The sequence below is a fragment of the Geotrypetes seraphini genome, chromosome 9, assembly GCF_902459505.1.
Source record: "Geotrypetes seraphini chromosome 9, aGeoSer1.1, whole genome shotgun sequence".
Taxonomy (NCBI): Eukaryota; Metazoa; Chordata; class Amphibia; order Gymnophiona; family Dermophiidae; genus Geotrypetes; species Geotrypetes seraphini.
In genome coordinates, this window is record NC_047092.1 from 83,159,043 (window position 1) to 83,183,354 (window position 24,312).

General features: G+C 44.8%; 1 protein-coding gene across 1 annotated transcript in view; it reads left to right on the forward strand.

The window, feature by feature from the left end:
• DGKI (diacylglycerol kinase iota) overlaps positions 1-24,312 on the forward strand; it is a 1,086,779-nt gene that overhangs the window by 129,614 nt on the left and 932,853 nt on the right. The gene's annotated exons all lie outside the window — the stretch shown is intronic.

The following is a 24,312-nucleotide window of genomic DNA, read 5'->3' on the forward strand; positions in this document are numbered from 1 at the left end:
AAGTGTCAGCATGCGATCTCTCTTACGGACCCTCACGGCGCTGCCTCAAGTGCCTTGGGCTGAAACATTATCCTAGGTCGTGCCTGCCTTGCCAAACACTTCAGCCTTGTGCTTTTAAGCGTCGTTGCATTTTGGTGGACAAGCTCTTCGAGATGGAGTCTTCTACGGATCCCTCATCCTTGACTCCCACCGAGGCACCTTCTGCGCCTACTGCTTCCACCTCGAGCCTCATCAGACCTTCGTCGTTTGCAGCGGCTCTTGCTTCGACATCATCTGCTGTATCTTCCCCTGTTTCCTCAGGTCAGATAGCTCAGCAGTTGGTTCCACCGGTGGTGATTAAAGTGTCTAAGACTCCCAGGTCGAAGCACGCTCACACTACCTCGAAGGAACCTCCAGCCAAAGCAGGTGGTCCGGTTTCAGACGCGCATCCATCCTTGCCAGCTTCTTTTCATACCATATTAGAGAAGCAGTTTATTCAGTTCCTTACTAACATGGGACCCAAATTGCTTCCTCTTATCCAGCCTGGGCATTCAGCAGACTCCCGTGAGGTTGTCTGAACTTACACACTCTTTGCAGGGAGCAGAGTCTCTGTGAGTGTCTGGTCTGGTATCCAAGCATGTAAAGCAAGGAGCAGATTCTTTGCGAGTGCCTTGACAAGAATCCTCACACTCTATACAAGGAGCAGAGTCTTTGAGAGTGCATCGAGGTTCCTCCACCAAGACTCTGGAGCTTCGATCTACAACCTCTAGTCCTATTCATACATCGGCTGCCCACGTCTCTGAGGCGAAGTCTCCTCGATCCTTGAGATCTGGTTCCAGACACAGTTCTCATTGACATTCGAGGCCTTCATCGAGGCATCCTTCTAGGCATAGTTCTTTGTCTCACGACAGACTATCTTCCTCGAAGCCTCGATCTACTCCAAGCTCAACCAGACCACCAACTCCTCGTTCGAGGTCTCCGATGCCGGACCTCGAGGATGTCCCAGTCTCAATTGCCTCGTCCAAATCACCAGGTTTCTTTGATGCCTTTTTCCCTGTCGAAGCTTCATCTTCGACACAGGCTGCCTCGACGTCCTCGAGTCCTTCTCGAGGCAAAGCACTGGTAGATCAGCTATCTTTCTCATCTTTCCTCCGACGGATGGCTGTAGACTTGGATATTCAATTGGATACTGGCTCTAATTTTCTAAGGAGTATCTCGAAGTCATGCATCTTCCTCAACCTCCGGCAGAGTCTCTTAAGCTTCCACTTCATAAGCTTTTGAATCAAACTTTTGGGTGTTGCATGGAAACACCATTTTCCATACCGGCTGTTCCAGGAAAATTGGACTCTAGATATAAGACTGTGCATTGCAAAGGGTTTGACAACCCTTGGTGTTCTCATCAATCCCTGCTCGTCGAGTCCTCCTTGAAAAGGTCCCATCCTTCCAAGGTTTATGCCACCGTCCCTCCTGGAAGGGAAGGGAAAACTATGGACAAATTCGGACATCGCATCTACCAGAATGCTATGATGTCCTCTAAAGTCCTCAATTATAATTTTCAATTCATCACTTACTTTGAATTCCTTATTTCTCTTCTACTAAAGTTTTTGCATTATTTGGATACCCAAATGCATTTTGAGTTTCAGGAAGTCACAGCCCATAAAGTCAGAGCAATGGCAGCTTCAGTAGCTTTCCTCAGATCTACACCTATTGAGGAAATTTGTAGAGCTGCTACTTGGTCCTCGGTTCATACCTTCACTTCTCACTATTATTTGGATATTTTCTCCAGACGGGATGGACAGTTTGGCCAAACAGTATTACAAAATTTATTTTCCTAAATTGCCAACACTCCCACCATCCCATTCTGGTTAGCTTGGAGGTCACCCATATGTGAGAATACCTGCCTGCTTGTCCTAGGAAAAAGCACAGTTACTTACCGTAACAGTTGTTATCCAGGGACAGCAGGCAGCTATTCTCATAACTCACCCACCTCCCCTGGTTGGCTTCTCTGCTAGCTATCTGAACTGAGGAGACACGCCCTGCACTGGGCGGGAAGGCACTCGCACATGCGCGGTGCGGGTGACTCTAAACTTCGAGTTTCTTCAAGCAAGTCTGCTTGTGAGGTGTCCGCATCCGGGCTCCGTCAATGACGTCACCCATATGTGATAATAGCTGCCTGCTGTCCCTGGATAACACCTGTTACGGTAAGTAACTGTGCTTTCTCAACCTTTGGCCAGTATCAGAGTCACTTGTACAGCTCCTTTTAAAGAGTGCTGCATTCCTTGAATTACCCATTCCCTCTCATTTCGTTTGAGGAGGCACATTTAGAACCTCATGTAAACCCATAGTGTTCTAGGCTACACAGGGCATTCACCATAATAAACAAGCCCTATTATTTTCAAAGCAGAGGATGAAAGCAAATAGATTAAATCAGGAAAGGTTGTTTATGAGAAATTGGCTTCCATCGGTCACAGAGCAATGGCAAGGAAGGTCTTCTGACTGTGTGCTGTTACACAGTCAAAGGTTAATTTATAGCCATTGGTAGCTCTTCTCAGGTTATTTTTAGTCAGTGGTCAAAAATCTTTTAAGCAAGAGTGGGCAATTGACACGGAGTGTCACGGAGATTAGGTTGCAAGGAAAGAAAAATATTAATGTCAGCATTGTAATCAATGTTTTCCAGCGTAACAAAGAAATAATATGTGCCAGCCAGAAGTACTATACAGAAAGACTGTTCAATATCCTGTATGATCAATGTTTGCCCAGTGCTATCTCCTGTTTCACTAGAGATTATATAGTTCCAGTATCACACACATTTTTTTCCCCAGAAAATGAACTGAAGAGCAGGGCTATAGGGTGTGATTTTTGAAAATCCATCTTGTTCCTACAGCTCACTGGCTTGTGTTGCAAGTCCACATTCTTGGGATGTATCACATGTGTAAGGACCAACAATATGAGAATTTGATAGCCAGAACGCATCATATAGCCGTGGGAGATGGTTGTGTACACGGGAATGGAAGAAAGGAGAATTTTTGGTCATAGGGAGGGAATGAGGTACAGATGAGAGGGAGAAATATTGTGGTGGAAAGGAAACAGTGAGACAGATTGAAATGGATGCAAGAGGGAGGAATGTTGGACATAGTGGTGAAAGGAATGGAGGGAGAGATGGTACTGGAGAGGGGTGATAGAAGGAGAAATGTTGGGTATGGGGCTGGTGGGCAGGCATGAAAGATGAAAAAGGGATAAATGCTGGACCATGGTAGGAGGAACCAATGGACAGCAATAGAAGAATTTGCAGAAGATGGGAAAGCGGAAAAAAGAAACTGGGACCAACTTTATGGAAAAATAAGTCTCCAGACAACAAAGGTAAAAAATGGAATTTATTGACTAAAATATATTAGCTTTGGGAAATGTATATAGCAGATGTCTTTGTATTGTGTTCAAAAGAAAACGAAATGCATTTCTGGTTTTATTTCTACAGTGTTGAAGTACTTGCTGACCCTTGCTGTGACTGGTGGGGATCCCTAAGCATCGCCAGCAGAGGACCTCCTCTAGAGACGGCCAGAACTCCCCTCCACCAAGCACAGCAGTCGCTGGCAACATCCATGAGCCAATGAGGTGTCAGCATCTGTGACTCAGGGATGTTACTGCTGCCTGCCAAGCTTGGTAGAAGGGACCTCCGGCCAACTGCAAAGGAAGTCCTCAGCTGACAGCTTGGGGGTTCTCATCAGCTAAGTATTTATATTTTATATTTACATTAGAGGCTGTGGTTGAAACCCGTTTACAAAGTATGTATTCTTCCCAATTAATATTTCCAAATTAATAAAGTGTCTTTGCTTATTTGTAAATGGGTCTCTACCAGAGCCTTTAATTCAGTAGCATAATTAAATGAAATAACTATTTCTGAAGTTTATAGGGACGGGCGGGGATGGAAGGGATTCCTTACGGGGACGGGTGGGATTCCTCATGGGGATGGGTGGGATTTTGACAGGGAAGGGTGAGGACAGGTGTGATTTCTGTCCTCTCTACTTTAAACCTAAGCCTTGCACTATTAGGACACAGTCTAAGAAACAGACACTGCCTCCTAAAGCCTACTTTATTTGAATAGTGGCTAGACTATGGCCTTATTGTGATTTGGGGAGCTTGTGCCATTCTTACTATTATTTTCCCAGAACATAATTTTCCCAGCAGGGCTTTCACCTTTTGAAGGCGCGCCAAGATCATAAATTGCACTCAGCGAAGGTACCCGCCTCAGGGCCCGGCACCCACTGCGCGACAGTGTGATGCCACCATAGTGATATCTGCGCACTTCCAGGTGCCTAGAGCCACAGCCACTACTTTTAGTGTGCCACGGCTCGAGAAAGTTTGCGTGACACATGTTTAGAATATAGGAGTCAGTGACTCCTTTTTAGCGTAGCTCCAAATCACACTGTCCTTTTATCAGGTGAAAAAACAGAAAGAAAAAGGCACAAAACAAGTCCCTATATCGCAGGGTATTCTCAGAGACCAAAATAAAAAAAAAATCTTTCTCAAACAGTTTTTGTACAGTTGCCACATCCCAATAGGACACTAGCTTTAGACCTATCCTCTTCACCGGGTCTTTTCTCTTTCCCTCTCCTCACTACACTGGCAGCAATGAGCATAAGCCAAATTTCACAAAAACTTAAGCACAATAAAGTTCAGGTTCCAGCTCCAAAGAACTGACTGGGGAAGAATTGCTGAATCTACTATAATAAAACGCTAAGCGCGCATGCGCACTCTTACCTGCGTGATCCATGATCCGTAGGTCTGTGGCTGGCAAGAGTGCGCATGCGCGCAGAGCTGTGCCAGTGGCTGACAGAGACAATGAAAAGCGCTGGACTCCCTGCTCTCCACCTCCTCCAGCTAAAAAATACGACTGCACCTGATCTCCACCTCCGGAAGCCAGGAAATACAGCCCTACCGGCTGAAGTTTATTTTTAAATAAAAAGCTGCGGCTCCTCTCACGAGCCACACCTGCATCGGAGAAGGCTTCTGACGTAGGCGGGTATCGTGAGAGGAGCTGCTGCGGCACCTTTAAACTTAAAAATAAACTTTGACAAGGGAATAACGGAGCACGCCAGACGGTGGGAAGGGAAGGGAAGGGGGGCCTGACAAAGCAATAACGGAGCAGGCCAGACCGCGGGAAGGGAAGGGGGGATGACAAGGGAATAATGGAGCAGGCTAGACCGTGGGAAGGGAATGGGGGGCTGACAAGGGAATAACGGAACAGGCCAGACCGTGGGAAGAGAAGGAGGGGGGGATGCCGTTGTTGCTGCTGCACAGGGACCTGGAGGGGAAGGAAAATACCATTCCTGTTGCTGCACAGGGAAGTGGGGTGGGGGGGAGGGAAATGCTGCTGCACAGGGAAATGGAGGGGGAGGGAATGCCGCTGTGGCTGCTGCACAGGAAAGTGGAGGGGAGGGAAATGCTGTTGCTGCTGCACAGGGAAGTGGGGTGGGGGAGGGAATGCTGCTGCTGCACAAGGAAATGGGGTGGGGGAATGCTGCTGCACAGGGAAATGGAGGGGGAGGGAATGCTGCATAGGGGGCAGGAAGAGAGACAGATAGAAAGAAAGGCAGCGGGAGGGAGGGAGACAGAAAGAAAGGAAGAAAGGGACAGGGAGAGAGACAGACAGAGAAAGGGGGCCAGGGAGAGAGAAAGACAACGGGAGGGAGAGACAGAAATAAAGAAAGACAGACAGACATATATTCTAGCACCTATTAATGTAACGGGCTAAAAGACTAGTCCACTATAAAAAGCTTTGCTTTTCAAAAAGCAACGCACAAAAATCCTAACCCAACATATGAAGTGAATTCCCCAAACAATTCCAAAGTTCTCACTGTGACTTCTACTGGCATTTACTGCATCAAGGAAAAGAAAAACACTGAAACAGCCCAAACAGTTAGGGTGTGGTGAGGACTTCTCAGCCTTGCCTCACAGCTGGCTTCTTTTGGTACACAAGCCCAGGAGCTTTTCTGTACCATACAAAGCAAACCCTTTCAAAACAATTGGTCATTTAAGCAAGCTCTTTTCCAAAGCAAGAAAACCAAATCAAGCAAGCAAGCAATCACTGGCAGGACATGATTAAATTTACTTCCATTGGTTCAGAGACCTCCATGGCTTCTTCCATGTGGCAGGGCTCTGCTAGGCTTGGCTGCTCTACCACTTGCCAATCCATGGATTCCTCCTCCTGCCTTTGCTTGGCCTGGAGAGCCTTCAAAAGAAGCTTTTCCTGGGCTGCCCTCTCTAGTGTGGGTGAGCCAGATTTAAGTTTCTGTGAACACCCCCCAAACCTGCCTGAACTTTGGTGCTCTCTGGTTATTTGAGGTCATTCCTCTCTCTTTAACTACAGGGTAAAGAATGACACGGGAAAAAAATTTGTCGCCGTCCCTGCCTGATCCCTGCAAACCATCTGATCCCATCCACACAAGCCTCAAATAGTTTTAGACTGAACTTATTTTATTAAAGTATAAAAAGAAACAGTATTCTGTACAATTGTCATTTTATAAATCAGAGTTCTAGAGGAACTAGAGGAAGAGATATTCAGCGAACAGGGCTTTGTTTATAAACATTTATCAACACAGCTACAATACTACTTTATCCTAAAGCAAAAGAAAAGAAAAAAATAGAATTTCTTTTACCTTTGTCATCTGGTTTCTGTTTCCTCATCTTCTTGTTACTCTCTTCTTTCCATCCACTGTCTGCCTTCTCTCTGCCTCTTTCATATGGCATCTGTTCTATTTCTATGCCTCTCCCAGAAAATGTCTGCCTCTCCCTTCCATCTCTCCCTCCCCCATTGGTTTGGCATCCATCTTCCCTCCACAACCCCCATGGTCTGGCATCTCTTCTTCCCTTCCATCTCTCCCTCTTTCCCCCCAGGTGATTTTTAGCATCTCTCTCTTCCTTTCCTCCCTTCAGATCTGGTATCTATCTCCTCCCCCTCATCCAATGCTCTGGTATCTCTCTCTCCTCTCCCTTTCCCTTCCTTTTCTTTCCTGCTTTTCCTTCTCAATTTATTTTCTACCTCGTCTACTTTCTAAATATCAAGTCCTCAATTTCCCTTTTATCGTTCAAGTTAAATTTATTTAATATACCGCAAATATAAACCCATATAAGCAGTTTACAATAAAAGTTTAAAATAAGTAAATATAAAAATTAAATGGGGTAGAGAACATAAAATACAGTTAAACAATCAAAATGACTAGGAAATATGAGGAAAGGATGGAGTCCTTCCAGTATCTCACTAAATCTATCCTCTTCTCCCAATCCAGCATGTGCTCTTTTTCTTTATCTCCTCCTTCCATCCATATGTGCTCGCTCTCTTCTCTCCACTTCCTTCCATCCAGTATGTTCTCGCTCTCTATCTTCTCCCATCCAGTGTCTGTTTTCCTTTCTCTCCACTTTCTTCCATCCAGTATGTGCTCGCTCTCTATCCTCTCCCATCCAGTGTCTGTTCTCCTTTCTCTCCACTTTCAGCATCTGTTCCCCTCTCTCTCCCCTCACTTCCCTTCAGCATGTTACCCTACCCCCATCTCTCTCCACTTCCCTTCAGCCCCACTCAACCTCTTACCCTTGTCTAGCCACCTCCCTCCCTTCCCCTCACCTTCGTGGGCATGCTTCAGAATGTTCTCTTTCTGAGGTGTCCGGACGTGGTAACCATTCTCACAAGTCCCGCGCAACTGACCCAAAGCTTCTCCTCTGACACAGGCTGCCCAGGTGGAAACAGGAAGTACGTTGGAGGAGAAGCTTTGGGGCAGTTGTGCAGGACTTGTGAGAATGGTTACCATGTCCGGACACTTCAGAAAGAGAACATTTTGAAGAACGCCTGCGAAGGTGAGGGGGAAGGGAGAGAGATGGCTAGACGAGGGGAAGAGATGTCCGGATGGGTTTTTTGTTTGTTTTTTTTGCCTCTGGCAGGAGGGAGCGAATGTCATGATCATGAGGAGGGCTGCTGGAGGGGTGGGAAGGGAAGCAATGTGGCAGATACTTTACTGTGCAGACAAGGCCATTCTCTGCTCCACGGGGCGGTGAATGGCCTTGTCCCTGTATCCGCAGTGATGGGTTTTTTTTTACCATTTCAACAGGTTACCCACAGCTACAGGGCACTGTCCTGGTTTCTTCTGGGGATAGACAGCCCTGGCTTCTGCAAGCTCTGAACCTGTGTGTGTTTTAAACATTCTGCCTTTGGATGAGACTGTTCTGGGTTTACAGTTGACAGATCGGGGCCTAGGGCCTGAATTGTCACAAAGTGTATTCACTCTTTAGCTCCTCAATATCTTTCCTCTCTTGTTCCTCCCTGACAAGTTCATTCATCAAGCAATTCTCTCTTATCAGTACCCTTCTCTTCTACTGCCAACTCCAGATTATGCCTTTTCTTTCTTGCTGCACCGTACACCTGGAACAAACTGCCTGGGTCAGTGCATTAAACTCCATCCCTGGAACTATTCAAATCCAGAGTAAAAGTCCACATCTTCAAGAATGCATTTAACCAGTAGCATACCAAGGGGGGTGGGGGGACAGTCCGCCCCAGGTGCATGCCACAAGGGGGTGTGCAGCAGGCCACCCTCCCTATTCTGCTGCTGCTGCTTTCCTTAACCAGTAGCAGCGGCAGTAAACAGGGGTGTTCTCGGGTGCTCAATCCAGCGGTTGTTCAGTTTCTGGCCGGCTCCCCTGGTCAAAGCTGCGGGTGTCGGCTCCTCACACAATCCGTGGCTGCATCAGAAGTGTTCCCTCTGATGTCACGATGTCAGAGAGAAGGCTTCCGACGCGGCCGCAGATCGTGTGAGGTGTAGACGCCCGTGGCTTTGAGCAGATAAACCAGCCAGAAATGCTGGGCAGGGAAGGGGGAGGCGTAGAAATGTTGCTGCTACACAGGGAAGGGGAGGGGAGAAATGCTGCTGCTGCACAGGCAAGGGGTAAATGCTGCTGCTGCACAGGGAGGGGGGAAGAAATGCTGCTGCTGCACAGGGAAGGGGGGAGAAATGCTCCTGCTGCACAGGGAAGGGGGAGAGAAATGCTGCAGCAGCACCCATTTGGGGAGAGAGAGGGAAGGAGGGAGAAGGAAGACAAGGGAGAGGAACCAGAGATGCCAAGTCCATGGGAGGGAGGGAAAGGAAAAAGGAAAGGAGATACCAGACCATGGAGGGGGAGGAAGAGATGTCATGGCATGGGGGAAGGGAAGGAGATAGAGATACCACACCATGGTGTGGAGTGGGAAGGAAGGAAAGAAAGGAGAAGAGAAAGAGAGAGATGCCAAAGCATAGGGGAGGTGGTGGAGACAGAAAAATGGAGAAGGGTTGAAGCTGAAATGAATCATGTGTGAAGGAGAGAAGGGACACAGGATATACAGTTTATTGAAGGGACATAGAAAGAGGGAAGATGCCTTATGGAAGAGAGAGAGGGTGGACAGTAGATGGAAGGGGCAGAGAGAGTATGGGCAGTAGATGGAAGGGGTAGAGAGAGGGCAGAAGCTGGGTGGAAGGGGCAAAGAGAGGGCAGATGTTGCATGGAAGGGAGAGAGGACAAACGATGTATAGAAAGAAGAAAGCATAGAGAAGGTAGACAGGGACAGATTCTTCAGACTATGGGGAATCACAAGTACAAGGGGGCACTTGGAGAAACTGAAAGGGGACAAGCTTAGAACCAATGCCAGGAAGTTCTTCTTCACCCAGAGAGTGGTGGACACATGGAACGCGCTCCCGGAGGTTGTGATAGGGCAGAGCACGCTACAGGGATTCAAATAAGGATTGGATAAATTCCTGAACGATAGGGGGATTGAGGGGTACAGATAAAAGTTGAGATAGGCTAAGAAGAGGGGTACAGATAAAAGTAGAGGGGTACAGATAAAAGTAGAGATAGGTTAGGAAGAGTATAGATAGAAGAAAAAGGGGGATCATAGGGCTATGTCAAGGAACACCGGACAGGTCATAGACCTGCTGGGCCGCTGCGGGTGCGGACTGCTGGGTGCGATGAACCTCTGGTCTGACCCAGCAGAGGCAACTTCTTATGTCTTATGTTCTTATGAGGCATAGAAGGATATAGGTGACTAAAAACTATGCCAGGTGTACACCTGGTAGGGCCTCTGCATGTGCGGATCGCCGGACTAGATGGACCGAAGGTCTGATCTGGAGATGGCGCTTCTTATGTTCTTATTTAAAGCAGAAATGACAAAAGGTAGAAAGATGTTTTTGTTGGTTTACTTAGAATCAAGTAGTATTGTAACTGTATTGATTAAAGTTTATAAATAGGAAATGGAAATAAGGCAATTTTTTGGACTAAACCCCTTTCCTCAGGTCAGGACAGGATACCATAACAGCAGTATACTGTACTGTTCTGAAGAAAGATTTGGCCTCTGAAAGCTAATTGAAAAATGGATTAGTCCAATAAAATGGTATTTTCTTATTTCTCATTATTTGTTTTATTTTTATTTGTTAATTTGTAAAGTGGTGATTGTTATATATCAGTTTTTTCAAATTTACATCTACTGTCTTTATATTTTGCACAGTATTAGGGGACATGTGTCACTGTTTTGTGGTGTTGTGGTGTTGCATTGTATGCAGAGTCTGGTTTCTTGGTGGTTCAGTTTAACTTTTGTCTACATATTTCTATTTTTAGTTTGTGATTATTCCATATTGGGCGAGGGTGTATTTCTGTTCTGTGTATATAAAAAGGACATAGTTTTCAGTTGGCATTGACTGAAGGATCAATTGACTGCGGGATCTGGCTTGTTTAGTTTTACAATGTATGTGTTGGTGTTCTAGTGCTCACTGCAGTGTTTAAGATGCTGCCTTTTCCTAGGTACACTCTTGTTGTACGATATGTGGATTGTTACTAAAAATCATATTTTTCATATAGATGGGGGTGTGTGTCAAAAAAAAGATGGGCCCCTGGTGTCACATATGCTAGGTACGCCACTGCATTTAACTCATAACACCCTCATCCTACGCACCCCGAGAAACTCCCTAAGTCCCCTACTTGTTCTGTTGTCTGTTAATTTATATTGTAAGCTCTACTGATAAGGGACCCGTTTCTTAAATATGTTGTTGTACAACACTGCATATGCCTATCAGCACTATAGAAATGTTAAATAATAATGGTAGTGATGTTCCACAAAATATGATTTCAATTTCAGATTCAAATCTATACAAAGAATCTATACAAAGCAACGTGCATTCAAAATAAGTCCTAGTCAATTGTAGGAACATATCCAAGTCCCTTATTTGTCAGCTGAATTTGATTCTCTGCTAAAGGCATAGCAGAAATATTAATTATTGTGATTCTGATACATTCTCTGACGAGTCATAGGAGTTTAGGAGAGTGGTTCTTAAACTTGTCCTGGGGGACTCTCAGCCAGTTGGGTTTTTAAGATATCCCTAATGAATATGCATGGGTGAGATTTGCCTATAAAGTATTATTATTATTATTATTTTTTTTATTTCTTATATACCACCAAAGCCATAGTAGTTCGAGGCGATTTACAATAAAGAAGGGCTGGACAATCAGCGAATAGTTACAAACAGTGAATACAGATACAGATACGCGAATAGTTACTATCAGTGAATACAGATACAACAAAGAATCAGCGAATACGGTTTACAACAGAGAAGGGCAGGTCAATCAGCGAGATGTTACAGTCAGCGAATACAGATACAATAAATATGCATGTGCGGGGGAACAGGCGAAATAGGGACAAAAGTGGGTGGGTAGGGCGGAGGGTAGGGAAAGAGAACTTGGGGAGCAGGGGAGGGAGGGAGGGCTAGGTTGTAGTTCGGTTAAATAGGCTAGTTTTTAATAATTTCCTAAAGTTTGGGTAGGATGAGGAGTGCGAGATAATTCTGCTTAGTCAGTCATTTATATGACCTGCTTGGAAGGCAAGTGTTCTGTTTAGGTGACTTTTGTATCGGCAGGCCTTTAGAGTTGGGTAGCTGAAGAGGTGGGCTCTGCGGGTGAGTCTGGAAGGGCAGTTTAAGGAGAAATGGGGAACCAGGTATAAAACCTGGATTCTTAGCTACGGGGTGACGTTTTATTTATGTCACGCTGTGTTATATATTATTCTTCTCAAATGTATGTGTTTTTTTTTAACTCTTACAACTGATGACTTTCCTATCGCTATCGCGACTGGAAAAGGAGAAAAAAAAAAATCTAAGCCTTAAGCCCTGATTAAAGTAGAGTTGTAATGGGGCATTTTTGAGTTCAAATAGATTAGTCGTGTCTCTTCGTTATTCTCATTCATATTACTTATATCCCATTATGTTAAATCTTAGATTCCAGATTGGTTAGAGGACTTGAGTTGAATTTAAGCATGTAATTTTCTTTTTTTCTTGTTTTACTTGGTATGTAAAGATTTTCATTCTTAATTTCCTTTCTGTACAAGTTTATACTTGATTGTATAATTGAAAACTATAAATTAATAATTAAAAAAAAAAAGATTTACTACTATTGCTACTACTATTTTTCATTTCTATAGCACTGAAAGGCGTAAAATTCATATATTTCCTAATATATCTAGAGAAACTTAGGGCTCCTTTTACTAAGCTGCGATAGTGGTTTTAGCGCGCGATACACACTAATGCTAGCATTGAGCTGGTGTTAGTTCTAGCCGCGTAGCACGGGTTTAGTATGCGCTAAAATTCTGCATGTGCTAAAAATACTATCACAGCTTAGTAAAAGGAGCCCTTAGAGGAAAAGGAGACCTGCTGTCTAACAAATGGAAGCTTTATGTTTTTTAAAGTTTCCATGAACCATATATACTTGACTATAAACCCATTCAAATGATCCGAATATAAACCGAGGTAACATGTTTCCCCGCAAAAAGGAGGAAAAAATGTTGAGTTGAATATTAACCGTGATTAGAAATTTGGGTATGTCAGTGTTGTCTGTCAAGAATCATGCCATAACTAAGTACTAATTTTTCAGTTGGGGCTGTTTTGAGTCCAAAAATGCTGAATTTCAGATACAATCCTAAGTTGGTTTCATTCATATCTTGCAGATCGAGAATCTAAGGTTATTTTTAATAGCACATCTTCTAATTTTGCCCCTAATACTTATGGAATTCCGCAGGATTCAAACCTCTCACCCCTCCTTTTCAACATTTTCCTCTCACCACTTATGACGTTAGATCAATCAATTGGTCTGACAATGTAAGCATATGCAGATGACATACAAATTCTATTCCCAATAGATACTGAGGCCCCGATTCTGTAAACTGCGCCTAACTTTAGGCGTGCTTTAGATGTCCTTGTGGTACAAGTGCCAATCAGCGTTACTTAAGCACTACATAGGCATCGTATAGACGTCTTTAATGCACTAAGCGTATCTTAGGCGTGTATTAGGCACGCGTTCCCAAAAACCCCATATAGACGCCAGATAGACATCCCTACGATGTTATATATAAAAAGGTGGTTTTTACAGATTTGTTATCATTATTTTAGGACTGTAAGCTTTATCATAATTAACCCAAAGTATACCATCATTAAAAGGATAATAAAAACACAGTATACCATGTTTAAAAGGATATTTATAATATATTAGTTTCAGTGGGAGTTGATCTGGGAACATCAGCATGGAAGGGGGGAAGCTTCACTCCTATGCTATACAGAAACTTGTATAGCAATGGTATCATTAGCTCCTATAAGAAGTGTAAAGCATAAGACTCTGAGCACCATATAGGCTTCAGATAGGCTCCAGAAAGGCTTTATCACGATACATGCTATTTAGGTCATCCAATCAGCTTTCTCTGGGCATCCCACAGACGTTATTTGAGAGAGGTTTTTAGAAGCGATTCCTTGCTCTAAATAACACTCTCTTTGTCATGAAACATTGCTACAATCAGCTCATTCTTCAAAGCAAACAGAAAGCCCACAACTTCAATCGGCCAAGCTTAAAAACAGAATAAAACATAGAACAGACCTGAATGTGGCTTCTAGTTCAATGCAAATGAAGGTATGCAGCTGTACAATGATGACCTCATTGTGACATCATCAAAGTGCACTTGCAAAATAGAATGCCACAAGTAAAAGACTGGCTGGGAGTTGAACTCACAACCTCTGGAAGATCAGTACAGCGCTTTTACTTATTGAGTTACAGCACCTTCCACTCCAGTTTCTCTGACTCCCCTGTCATATCATAGCTTAGTGATCTGCTAAGGTAAAATCTGCTTAGCTATCATCTCACAGTTAACTGAGACAAAAGACTGGTAGCTCAATGGCTTAAAGCACTGCTTTCATTGTCCCAAAAGCTAGAATCTCAAGTCAGGTTCAATAAATATGACATGGATTAAAATACTGCTGTTTTTATTAAATGCAAACTTAACTTTTGGAATAGATTGTTTCTAGTATTGCTAATGTTGTGCTGTTTGAGATGAAAATTAGATGTGATTTGGTCTGTAGCTTGTCATTTTTATTAAAATGAGTATTTTGTCAGCTGAAGGACATGAGGGAGTCAAACCCAGACCAGGCTCAAACCCCAACCTTCATTCTAACCGCTGTGCTACAGAATCGGCCTTAAAATCATAGCACTTCTAATTGGATTATATTGTGCTGTTTAGGCGTCTTTTGAGCAGTAATATCGGCATGCTTGCGGCTCCGTAACGGAGCGCCTGAAGCATGCCAAATTGGCTGTAGTTCAGCATATTTCAAGCTGTCAGGGTACAAAACTGACTGAAAGAAGCCACCAAGTTAAGGCACCTGGTTCATCCTCTCCACCTCTCATCTAATCTTATGTTCTCAAATATTATGCTGGTTGTGAGGCAGGAGACATGCCAGCTACCCTGTTTGCCAACCCCCCTTTGCAGCCTGGGCCTCATGGAACACTAGATAAGACAAAGGTCAATGTGACCAAGTAGCTGAAGTGGTGCTTATTAAGTAAACACTAATGCCCGGCTGCTGCACAAGGTGAAAAATGGTATAAGATTTTTATTGCACAGACCAGAAAAGCTGCATGCAAGTGTAATATCAGGCAATTGCAGTTCGATGAGATGGATGACAGGTATGCAGAGTAAGGCACTCATAGGTCCAAGTTGTTACTGTGGTAGAATTGGTAAGGTCCCAGAATCTGCTTCTGGTAGGAGAAGGCAGGCTGAAGAAAAAGGAAGATGGATTGAGACAAATTAAGAGTTGATTGGTGAGTTTTAGGCTGTCTTTTACAAAGGTGTGTTAAATCCATGCATGCGCTAACTATTAACGCGTGCATAGGATAACATGCACGCATTAACCTTTCACACATACTAACGGCACCTAAACGGTGCCGCTTCAGCGTGCGGTAAAACTTAACGCATGCATGTTATCCTACGCATGTGTTAGTAGTTAGCGCATGTGTGGATTTAACGCACCTTGGTAAAAAAAAGTCACCAACTGACTATTTTCTCAGAAAATCTTCTATAACTACACCCTTCTGAAGGGAAAAAAAAGTGTGAAACATGTTAGTATTATGAAAATGTAGATAATTCATCACAAGGGTAAAGAAAGGTTGCAGTACATCATTCTCACCTATTCTTTCAGTTTTGAGATTTGAGCTTTGGCCAGGTGCAAGCTGTTGTGCTGAACCCAGTTTGAACAGACCTGATCTGGCCTCTGGGAAACACAAGGGGAGTCATTAGCCACTCTGGGAGCCTGTAATCAGGAGATAAAGAGGGAAAAAGTTAAGACAGACATCTGTGGCAAAAATAAACAGAAGTCTTGGGAGAATATGTCACACCACAGTCTCAGAATAACAGCTAGAATGAACAGAAGCAAAAAAAATACTGTTCCTTTTTTATAATAAGGATACCTATCAATTATGACTCTAAAATGATTTACTTTTAGCTCTATGAGGAAAAGCACTGCTTCCATCTTCCCAACATCATAGGTTCCACATATTCATGTAACTTGCATATCCATTTTGCTGGCACCAAAGTTTCAAACAGCATTGGGGGTGGGGGGGGGGGGTTCCAGCCAAGACTCCTGGAACCAATTTTTATCATTTCTAATTCTCAGACCTGCTAATGACCCTGTGGAATGGAGAAAGTTGTGGCAGATATTGGGGGGATAAAAAGTTAATGGAGAATCACCATAAGCAATAACACAGAATGGGAGTCCCAAAGAAGAAGTCAGTTCTGCCTGAGCTTTTATCTAATAAAGACACCTAAGTAGCTAGCGATATATCATTCTCACCTAGATTTTTTATCTTAGCTGCTAGCAAGGAATTCCTGGAAAGATGAAAAAGGTTAGACAAACATCAAAATTGCAAATTACTGTAGCTGCTAATGGTCCTGTGAAATGGAGAGAGTTGTGGCAGATATAGGAATGAAAAGGTTAAAAGATAATAAAGAAAAGTAAAGTCTCAGAAATAAGCAACACAGAATAGGAGTCCTAAAAGAGAAAACACGGCATTGATGGACCTTCTTATACTAAGCATACCTAATTAGCATCTGGTGTCATAGGCACCATTTGGACTTCCCACCAGAAAACATTCAAATCTGATTGGGCGTGCTTTAGGTGTAGTTTGGGCAAACACACCTGTACTGACTTTTAATCAATTCCTTCCCTTCTCAAAGCTTTTACTAGAAGCCATTTTTTATCTGCTTAGTCTTTAGAGGCTCTGTTAACAAATTTTAAATGAAGTTCCCTCTATAGCTCTATGCCTTAAGGCGCTGCTTTTATCTTCCATACGTCAGGGGTTCAAGTCTTGAGTGCAGTTAGGAAATATTTGATATTCATTTTTCTGCCAGAAAACCTTCAAACTCTTTGGCCATTCCTTTGCTTAAACACATTTGAGTTGATCTTTAAAATGATCTGCAACAATTCTCAGATGTCTAAAGCAGCCTGTTCTCTCTCATCCTAAACCCCCTCCCCCACCCCAACACACACTCCTGAAGCATGAATGTCTCTAGGGTACATCTCAAAAACATGTACCTTCCTTCAATACCTGTCCAAGCCCTCTGAAGTTTTAGTAAACTCTTATACCTGTTGCCCTGTGCAGATATTGCATAGAAGGAAATACATTCCTACCACAATGGCTGTAGCAGAGAAGATGAATTTATCTGATGCACCTGTGCCTGCAGAATGCAGATGAAAAACAGCAAAGTCCACCACTTATGAGAGCTGTTAGGATGCTGTTAAAATGAGTGAAGGTGAGGGTGGGATTTGAACCGGGGAGCTTCAGAAGATGGACAAGGTGCAACAAGGCACATTAACCTGGTGAGCTACAAATGACATCTTTCTGTGAGAGGAGAAATTTCCTCCCATGACAGCTTAGGATGTCCTAGCCATGGGAAGGAGAAAATAAGTCTGCCTGGAAAGGGAAATGTGCTGATAAAAATGGCAAAGTCCACCATCTAGACCAGGGATCTCAAAGTCTTTCCTTAAGGGCCACAATCCAGTTGGGTTTTCAGGATTTCTCCAATGAATATGCATTGAAAGCAGTGCATGAACATAAATTTCATGCATGTTCATTGGGGAAATCCTGAAAACCCAACTGGATTGCAGCCCTCAAGGAGGGACTTTGAGACCCCTGATCTAGACCCTTTTATGAAAGCTAATAGGAAGCTGTTAAAATGAGTGAAGGTGGGATTTGAACCAGGGTGCTTGAGAAGTTGGACAAGGCACATTAACCTGGTAAGCCAGAAATGCTTTCTTTGTGGTGACTGTGATATCATTCCTAAGCATATGATATATAGGCAGGTCAGTCAACTATGATATGACAGGGCAGTGAGATCTACCTGAGTAGAAGCTGATGTAGCTCTATGGGTTAAAATCCAGTGCTGGTCATACAGAGGTTGTGAGTTCAAAACCTAGCACATCTTTTAATTGTGGCATACTACCTTGAAGGTGCAGCTTGATGATCTCACAATGAGGTCAGCTTTGTGAAGCTGAAGAGCTCCATTTTGCAATTAGGGGAAATGCATGTATCTGTTTTTTCTCTTTTTAAGTGCTGAGAAATGAAGTCATGATTTGTTTTTCATGTTCTTTCTTTGCTCTTAAGAAAGCTGATTGTAGCACTGTTTGTTGAGAAAAAAAGGGGGCTCTTTTTAAGCAGGAAAGCCAAAGTGTAATGAGTAAATTATATTATCCCAGGACAAGCAGGCAGCATATTCTTGACTGATGGGTGACGGCACCGACGGAGCCCCGGTACGGACAATTTTAGAGTGATTGCACTCTAAGAACTTTAGAAAGTTCTAGCTAGGCCGCACCGCGCGTGCGCGAGTGCCTTCCCGCCCGACAGAGGCGCGCGGTCCCCAGTTTTCTTAATTCCGCGGAGCTAAGAAGACGCGTGTTTCCAACGGCTGTTGGAAGTTTTTTCCTAAACTTATCACTTGCCTTCCCGCTCGCGCGTATTTTTCTTTTCATTTTATTTCTTTCTTGTTCTTTTACCGTTTGTAAAAAAAAAAAAAAAAAATTGTTTTATTTTTTTCACTTTTTATTGACTACCCCGGCGGGGCCTGTTGGCACCATCGAAGCCTCCGGCTTCGATTTTGCTACAGCGGTTTTTCCCTTCATGCCCCCGTCACCGGGTTTCAAAAAGTGTCAGCGGTGTGCGCGCCCTATATCTCTCTCCGACCCGCACAAGTGGTGCCTTCAGTGTCTGGGTCCGGACCATAGGGCTGACACCTGCACCCGCTGTAGTTCTTTACAAAAAAGAACTTTAAAAAACCGACAAATTCAACAACGAATTCTGTTCGGCACCGACATGGAAGTTGCACCAGTATCGACATCGGCAACTTCATCCAAATCGACACCGACTGTCTCGGCACCGACAGATACATCGCCGACGTTGATCCCTGTAGGTAAGCCGGCTAAGAAGCCTTCCCCTACTGTCCTAGGGCCACCAGTCGAGCATGCAGTGAGCCAAGTCCTGCAGACTGAGCGCCGGCCCCGTAAACGCTCCGCTCCCATTGAAGTCACTGCCTCGTCATCGGCATCCACTTCACCCGAGCGTCGAGCGGCACCGAAGGTACCGAGCAAGAAAAGACCGGTACCGGTGCAATCGGGACCTACGTTGGATGAGCGCATTGCCTCTATCCTCCAGGTCCAGCTTAAACAGCAACTACAAAAATTGCTCCCGGCTCTGTTGACACCGAATCCTCCAGTGTCGGTACCCAGTGAGCCTTCGGTGCCGACCGTCGATCAACCCCTTTTATTGACATCGACTTTGTCGGCACCGCACAAATCCATGTCCATGCCTATTCTATCAGCGGAGCCGAAACGACGTTCTGCTCCGGACACTTCTGAACCGGTACCGTTCTCTGAGCCCCGTACCGTTCCACACTCTCCTGGTACCGTCTCCAACCGTTCGGGGAAATCGGTACGCAAGACTAAACATGTTGGCACCTCGACTCCACTTTCTCAGGGCCGTCTCCAATCGGTACGGGACCCTGATTTGTGGGATGACTCGGATGATCACCTCGGTACCGAGGAAGATTATTCATCTGAAGAGGAGGATCTATCTGTGCAAGACCCTGCTACTAAGCCAGAGCACTCCTCCTTTACCAAATTTTTAAGGGAAATGTCAGACACCCTTTCAATTCCTTTGGAGTCTGATTCTAAAAAGTCCAAGGCATTCTTAGATGCCTTGGACTTTGATCATCCTCCTAAGGAGTTCTTAAAGTTGCCCCTCCATGATATCTTGAGGGAAACTTTCTATAAGAACTTGGAAACTCCCTTAACCATCCCGGGAGCCCCAAGAAAATTGGAATCTCTTTATAAAGTCATTCCAATTCCAGGATTCGACAAGCAACAACTTCCCCATGAATCCTTGTTGGTGGAATCAACCCTGAAGAAGTCTGTAGGTGCCAGTGTTTACGCCTCTGTTCCTCCTGGCAGAGAAGGAAAGGCCATGGATAAATTTGGAAAGCGCCTTTACCAAAACGCCATGCTGGCCAACCGTTCAGGTAATTACGCATTCCACTTCTCGTTTTACCTGAAGCATTTCATTCAACAGGTGACCTCTTTTCAAAAGTACATTCCGGACCGTAAACTTCCTGCTTTTCAGCAATGTACTTCTAGTCTTTTGCAACTAAGGAAGTTTATGGTCCGTTCCATTTATGATACTTTTGAACTGACGTCACGGGCCACTGCTATTTCTGTAGCAATGAGAAGGTTGGCATGGCTACGGGTCTCAGAACTGGATGTAAACCATCAAGACCGACTGGCCAATGCGCCTTGTCTTGGGGATGAGCTGTTTGGGGAGTCCATGGATACCGCCACACAAAAGCTCTCCGCGCATGAGACTAGGTGGGACACCTTGTTGAAAAACAAGAAGAAACCTCCTCCTCCTCGTCCATTCAGGCAACAACCTTCTTATCAAAGAAGGTTTTCTGCTCGCCCAGCTCAGACTCATCCTCCTCAACCTCGCAGGCAGCGTCAACAGCAGCAACAGGCTCGTCAACAACAACAGCCTGCTGTAAAACCGGCTGTTCAACCTAAGTCTACACAGCCCTTTTGACTCTCTTCTCGAGAACATTGCCAGTCTTCCTCCCTCATGCCTTCAAACTCAGCCCATAGGAGGTCGACTCCAGGTTTTTCTGTCTCGATGGGAAGCAATTACCTCCGACCAGTGGGTACTTGCTATCATCGCTCACGGATATGCCCTGAACTTTCAGACTCCTCCACCGTTAAGTCTACCAAAAGAGTCTGCTTCCAACAAGGCTCAGTCCCTCCTTCTCGGTCAGGAGGTTCAATCCCTCCTCCTTCTCAATGCCATCGAACCAGTTCCTCTAGACCAGCAAGGCCTGGGATTTTATTCCCGGTACTTTCTTGTACCCAAAAAAACCGGAGATCTCAGACCAATATTAGATCTCAGAGATCTCAACAAATGTCTGGTCAAGGAGAAGTTCAAGATGTTATCTCTTGCCACCCTATACCCTCTTCTCTCTCAGGAAGACTGGCTATGTTCCCTCGATCTAAAGGAAGCGTATACTCACATTCCAATTCATCTGATGTCCAGACAATACCTTCGCTTTCTTGTCAACCAACATCATTACCAATACAAGGTGCTACCCTTCGGCTTAGCCTCCTCTCCCAGGGTATTCACCAAATGTCTGATTGTGGTCGCAGCTTATCTCCGCTCCCACAATTTTCAAGTCTTCCCTTATCTGGACGACTGGCTCATCAAGGCTCTTTCTCCTCAGTCCGTTCATATAGCCACCAATCAGACAATTTCCTTCCTGCGACTGTTGGGGTTCGAGATCAATCTACCCAAGTCACACCTCATTCCAACTCAGCGACTTCAATTCATTGGAGCCATTCTGGATACTGTTCAGATGAGGGCGTTTCTTCCTCCAAACCGCCTTCACACCATCCTTCATCTCTGTCAGCAGGTATTCCAGAAAACTTCCATCTCAGCAAATCAAATGATGGTACTTTTGGGGCACATGGCATCCACAGTGCATGTCACCCCCTTTGCACGTCTCCACCTGCGTACTCCTCAATGGACCCTAGCGACTCAGTGGTCACAAGCGACGGATCCTTGTTCACAACACATATCTGTGACCTCGTCTCTTCGACAGTCGCTTCTTTGGTGGTTGAACTCATCAAATCTATCCAGAGGTCTACTGTTCCATCTACCTCCTCATCAACTAGTCATCACCACGGATTCCTCCCCCTATGCATGGGGAGCTCACTTGAACGAGTTCCAAACTCAGGGGTTTTGGACCACCCGGGAAAAGAAGCACCACATCAATTTCCTGGAACTCAGAGCGATATTTTACGCCCTCAAAGCTTTTCAACATCTCCTCTTTCCTCAGGTTCTTCTCATTTGCACAGACAACCAAGTTGCAATGTATTACATCAACAAACAAGGAGGGACAGGATCCCGTCCTTTATGTCAGGAAGCTCAAAGGATTTGGACATGGGCGACTGCTCGTCACCTATTCCTGAAAGCAGTCTACATCCAAGGGGAGCAGAATTGCTTAGCAGACAATCTCAGCAGAATTCTTCAACCTCACGAATGGACTCTCGACCCCTCGACTCTCCAGTTCATTTTCTCTCAATGGGGCACTCCTCAGGTGGATCTTTTTGCAGCTCCCCACAACCATCAACTGCTCCTGTTTTGCTCCAGACTTTACTCTCCTCACCGTCTGGAACCCGATGCATTTCTTCTGGATTGGACCAATCTCTTCCTTTATGCATTCCCTCCTCTTCCGCTCATGCTGCGCACCTTATTCAAGCTCAAGAGGGAACAAGCCACCATGATCCTCATCGCTCCACGGTGGCCCAGACAGCATTGGTTTTCCCTTCTACTTCAACTCAGTTCCAGGGAACCCATACCTCTTCCTCTGTTTCCTTCACTACTTACACAGAATCAGCAAACGCTTCTTCATCCCAACTTACAGTCTCTGCACCTGACAGCTTGGTATCTCTCGGGCTGACTGCACCTCATGCTCTCCTTTCTCAGCCTGTCCGTTCTATTATTGATGCTTCCAGGAAACCGTCTACTCTTCAATGTTACCAGCAGAAGTGGTCTCGGTTTTCTTCCTGGTGCCTGTTACATCACCATGATCCCATATCTACAGCAGTGGGATTGGTATTGGACTATCTTTTGTCCTTATCTGACTCTGGTCTTAAATCCTCTTCGATAAGGGTCCACCTTAGTGCCATTGCAGCTTTTCATGAGCCGATCCATGGTAAACCCCTCTCAGCTCATCCCCTAGTCTCAAAGTTCATGAAAGGCCTTTTCAATGTAAAACCACCTCTTAAGGCCCCTCCTGTTGTATGGGATCTTAATGTGGTTCTTTCTGCGTTAATGAAGCCTCCTTTCGAGCCTCTGGCCACAACGCATTTTAAATTTCTCACTTGGAAAGTGGTCTTTCTGATAGCTCTCACTTCTGCCAGGAGGGTCAGTGAGCTCCATGCACTGGTGGCTGATCCACCTTTCACTGTTTTTCACCATGATAAGGTTGTCCTTCGTACACATCCAAAATTCCTTCCTAAGGTTGTGTCTGAGTTTCACCTTAATCAATCCATCGTTCTACCTGTTTTTTTCCCAAAGCCTCATTCTAATCCAGGTGAACAGGCTTTGCATACCTTGGATTGTAAACGTGCTCTGGCTTACTATCTTGATCGCACCAAACCTCACAGATCATCTCCTCAACTGTTTTTGTCCTTTGATCCTAACAAGTTGGGTCATCCTGTATCTAAACGCACTCTGTCCAATTGGCTTGCTGCTTGCGTTTCTTTTTGTTATGCTCAGTCGGGCCTGACACTGGAGGGTTCTGTCACGGGCCACAAAATTAGAGCTATGGCAGCATCTGTAGCTTTCCTCCGTTCCACTCCTATTGAGGAAATCTGCAAGGCTGCTACTTGGTCCTCAGTTCATACTTTCACATCTCACTATTGTCTGGATGCATTCTCCAGGCGGGATGGACACTTCGGCCAATCTGTTTTACAAAATTTATTCTCCTAATGGCCAACCTTCCCTCCATCCCTCTTTTTGTTAGCTTGGAGGTCACCCATCAGTCAAGAATATGCTGCCTGCTTGTCCTGGGATAAAGCACAGTTACTTACCGTAACAGGTGTTATCCAGGGACAGCAGGCAGATATTCTTGCGTCCCTCCCACCTCCCCGGGTTGGCTTCTTAGCTGGCTTATCCTAACTGGGGACCGCGCGCCTCTGTCGGGCGGGAAGGCACTCGCGCACGCGCGGTGCGGCCTAGCTAGAACTTTCTAAAGTTCTTAGAGTGCAATCACTCTAAAATTGTCCGTACCGGGGCTCCGTCGGTGCCGTCACCCATCAGTCAAGAATATCTGCCTGCTGTCCCTGGATAACACCTGTTACGGTAAGTAACTGTGCTTTACTGTTTGGACAGAAAAGTACTATGTTTTCCATGCAATATGTTTATATTGATGTGCTCTATTGATTTAGTGGCTTATTAAATCTATTAGGAGGGAGAAAGAAGAAAAAAACCCAAACATATTCAAACTCACTTTAGGAAATATCATTGCTGAAGCGGAAAGCATGCCTAACATGCATCTATAGGAAATCGCCAGCTACAAAAGCAAAAACTACATTTAGACCAGCTTTTCCTTCGCCTACATTTTCCACGATGTTTAGATGTGGTCTGCCGCCTAACCAGCGTCTATGTGGTGGCTATCCTTAGCCACGCCCACGCAATGCCCCTGCTACACCCATGTCTACAAACTTAGATGCGACTATTCCCTAAACCTGCGTCTATCTCGTGTCTGTGTTCTAAGAATGCCTAACTGATGCCTAACTTCGTCTAAGTCCCAATTAATGCTTGTTAAGACCCTTAAATCGCTCATTATCCACTTAAATCGGACGTCAAAAGCACGCCTAAAGTTAGGCACACTTTACAGAATCGGGGCCAAAATGTCTTGGCAGTCCGCAA